This window comes from Piliocolobus tephrosceles, chromosome 16 (genome assembly GCF_002776525.5).
Source record: "Piliocolobus tephrosceles isolate RC106 chromosome 16, ASM277652v3, whole genome shotgun sequence".
Classification (NCBI taxonomy): domain Eukaryota; kingdom Metazoa; phylum Chordata; class Mammalia; order Primates; family Cercopithecidae; genus Piliocolobus; species Piliocolobus tephrosceles.
Window position 1 is genome coordinate 76,825,127 of NC_045449.1, and position 3,989 is coordinate 76,829,115.

Sequence of the window (3,989 nt, forward strand, 5' to 3'; positions counted from 1 at the left end):
ACCCACACACACACCCACACGTACACCCGCCACACCCACATGCACACTCATCACACCCTCACGCACACCCGCCACACCCGCACACACACCCTCACGCGCACCCACCACACCCTCACGCACACCCACCACACCCTCACGCGCACCCACCACACCCTCACGCACACCCACACACACACCCTCACGTGCCCCCACCACACCCTCACGCGCACCCACCACACCCTCACGCGCACCCACCACACCCACACACACACCCTCACGCGCACCCACCACACCCACACACACACCCACACGTACACCCGCCACACCCACACCCTCACGCACACCTGCACACCCACACTCACACCTGCACACACACCCACACGTACACCCGCCACACCCACACCCACACACACACCCACACGTACACCCGCCACACCCACACACACACCCTCATGCACACCTGTACACACACACACCACAACCACACCCGCACGCACACCCACACACCCACCTGCACACCCACACACCCGCATGCGTGCAGTGGGATACTATTCAGTCACAAAAAGGATGAAGTCCATGTCACAACAGGGACAAGCCCTGAGAAACGTGATGTTACGAGAACAAGCCTGACACAAAGGACAGACGTTTAATCCCACTTCTATGAAACACACAGGACAGAGGCTACCAGTGAGGCAGGAGAACAGGGTCAAGAGGCAGATAACCTAAGGTTGACTCATGCTGGCTTCCTAGGACGAAACCAAAAGGAAAACCCCCCCTTTCCACACCTAAGCAACAAAATGACCAGAGGCAACTCCCTTCACAGCCTTTGCTTTCCACAACGGATCAGCCTGGGGCGGAGTCTTTGTTTGCACAGAAGTGTAACTTTGTCACTTCACTTCAGACTCTGGCTGTGGAAGGCAACCAGACCCTTGCATAGGGTGTAACCCTTGTCACTTCAGCCTCTGATTTGCTGCTTTCTGCAAAAGGAAAGGAAGTTCTGGAAACCGAAGTGGTGGTTGTACAACATGCGACTGTTTAGCACCACTGGATTTTTAAATGGTCTAAACGACGAATTTGGTTGGGGTTATCTTACCACGATAAAAAATTGAGAGAAGAGGACGTGACAGCAGAAGCAGAAGTCGGGGCGACGTGACTGAGAACTCAGGAACGCGGCAGCGGTGTCTGGAGCTGGAGGCAGGAAGGGACGCCCCCTCCACCACCGCCTCCAGGAGCCTTTGCTGTTGGCCCGAAGCCCACCTCAGACCCGGACCTCAGAACCGGAAGACAAGAGGTGCACACCGTTGGAAAACAACACTCAGCCACGTGGTCAGACCAGGATGCTGCTGCGCACGGTGAGGGAAGTGGGTGTCAGAAGAGCCAGCGGATGGAGCCCTTGCCTGCCAAGTCTCACCGTCTCTTTAGTGTGACTCTGCTCTGTGAAGCTCACTGTGGTCTGTGGGGTGATCACACCACAGCACTCTCCTGGGTGACAGAGTGAGACCCTGTGTCTAAAGAAAGAAAGAATTCAGCCGGGCGTGGTGGCTCAAGCCTGTAATCCCAGCACTTTGGGAGGCCAAGGCAGGCTGATCACAAGGTCAGGAGATCGAGACCACCTGGGCTAACACGGTGAAACCCCGTCTCTACTAAAAAACACAAAAACTAGCCGGGCGAGGTGGCGGCGCCTGTAGTCCCAGCTACTCGGGAGGCTGAGGCAGGAGAATGGCGGGAACCCGGGAGGCAGAGCTTGCAGTGAGCTGAGATCCGGCCACTGCACTCCAGCCGGGGCGACAGAGCCAGACTCCGTCTCAAAAAAAAAAAGAAAGAAAAAAAAAAGAAAGAAAGAATTCAAGCAACTGGCCCAGGCCCTCACTTCACTGTCGGCCGAGCCCAGGCCCCAGCAGAGGGGGCTTTAGCCACAGATGACGCGTACGTCACACAGGAGGACGTGGGACAGTGTCAGATCCCGCAGCGGAGCCAACGCAAACGTGAAAGGGAAGGCAGCTCAGCCAGCGCTTCCCCTGAGAAGCTCCTTCTCCACAGCAGGAGCACGTGGCCTTCCCCACCGCGCCTGGGCTTGACGCTGAGCTGCCGGATGTGCGCTGCCGGGAGCCCCATGCACCCTCTCAGTGTGGGCCCCGACCCAGGGAAGGGCACTCCGGGGCCCTTGCTTGATCCTTCCCTCCCTCACAAGAGGCCTGACTGCAGCTGGTTCTGTCCCTCGTGGTGTCCCCAGCTACTCCGCGGACTGCTCCTTCCCTGGGCTGTTGGCCTGTTTCTGGAGGGTGGTTCCAGCCCCACCTCATGCACAGGTGGGGACCCCCGGCCCACCCTACACCTGTCTCGAGTTCCATGGGTGGGTTATGTCTGCCAGCATAAGAGAGTCAGTAGTTGGTTTACAATGGTATTTTTACGAATACTGTCTTCCCCCGGCCCTACTGAGTTTGAGGATATTTCACTGGAGACTATCTTCCTTCCTGTGAAGATAAAGTTTTGGACCATCAGGTATGTTTGTAGAGAAAAGCGCTCCTCATTAGGAGGGGGTGTTTAGCATGGGGAGGAGGCTCAGATGCCATCACCGTCCTGCACTGAATAGCAACGCTCCAGCCAACGATGGACACGTCGGTGACGGTGGCTCCCTAAGACCGTGATGGGGCTGAAACACTGCCCTCGCCCTGTGAGATCGTGGACGTCAGGACGTCGGTGCAAGGCACTGCTCACGAGCGTGTGGGGATGCCGGTGTAGACAAATCTCCTGTACTGCCAGGGCATAAAGTCACACACGTCAATTATGTACGGTATCTAATACCTGATAATAAACAGCCGTGTTACTGCTTTCTGTTTTTATGTACAGTGTGTATTTACTACACCACACTTTTTATTGTTATTTTAGAGTGTACTCCTCCTGCTTACTACAGAAAGTTGGCAGGGTGGGATGGCTCATGCCTGTAATCCCAGCAACTCAGTAGGCAGGGATGGGAAGATCACTTGAGCTCGGGAGTTTGAGACCCGCCCGGGCAACGGAGCAAAACCCTATCTCTAAAAAAAGTTTAAAAACTTAGCCGGATGCGGTGGCGTGCGCCTGTAGCTGAAGTGGGAGGATCTCTCGAGCCCAGTGGTTTGAGGCTGCCGGGAGCCATGATCACACCACGGCACCACAGCCTGGTGACAAAACGAGACCCTAACTGTAAAAAACAAACCAACCAGCCAGTTACTGAGGAAGAGCCTCAGGCTGGTCCTTCAGGAGGCATCGGGAGGAGGCACGGTTCTCGCAGGAGATGATGGTTCCACACACGTTACTGCCCCTGAAGACCCGCCGGTGGGACGAGGTGTGGAGGTGGGAGACGGCGATGCTGATTACCTGACCCTGTGTAGCCCTAGGCTAATGTGTGTCTTAGTTTCTAACGGAGAGGTTTAGAAAGTAAAAAGGTACAATTTTAAAAGCAGAAAAGAGCTTGTAGAACAAGGATGTACAGAAAAAATATTTTTGTATGCCTGTACAGCGTGTTTGTGTTTTAAGCAAAGTACTATTACAAGAGTCAAAAAGTTTAAAAAGTAAAAAGGTTATGACGTAAAAAAGCAATGAAAGGCTCAGGTTAACTTATTAAAGAAAGAAAAACTTTTAAAAAATAAATTTAGAGTACTCTAAGTGTACAGTGTTCACGGAGTCTCCGGGAGGGCACGGTAGCGTCTGAGGTCCTCACATCCACTCCCTGCTCACTCGCTGACTCGCCCCGAGCACCCTCCAGTCCCGCAGGCTCCATTCATGGTAAGTGTCCTACGCAGGTGACCACTGATCACCTTTTGTGCCATATTCTCACTGCACTTTTTCTTCTATGATTAGACGTACACTCACCCTTGTGTTACAGTTGCCTGCAGCACGGGTGTGTAGCCTGGGAACACGAGACTCCACCACCGGCCAGGTGTGCACTAGAATCTACTATCATCTGACCAGGTGTGCAGCAGACTCCACCATCCGGCCAGGTGTGCACCAGGCTCCACCATCCGGCCAGG

The 3,989-nt window shown here is 54.6% G+C and overlaps 1 protein-coding gene across 13 annotated transcripts in view; it reads right to left on the reverse strand.

Moving 5' to 3' along the window:
* B3GNTL1 (UDP-GlcNAc:betaGal beta-1,3-N-acetylglucosaminyltransferase like 1) overlaps nt 1-3,989 on the reverse strand; it is a 127,379-nt gene that overhangs the window by 36,931 nt on the left and 86,459 nt on the right. The window contains exon 1 of one of the 13 annotated variants that reach the window (XM_023194100.2): nt 1,073-1,290. The exons of the other annotated variants lie outside the window; for them this stretch is intronic. The gene's annotated coding sequence lies outside the window, so the exon portion shown is untranslated. Of the gene's footprint in view, nt 1-1,072; nt 1,291-3,989 lie in introns of those variants that run through there. 13 annotated transcript variants of the gene reach the window in all.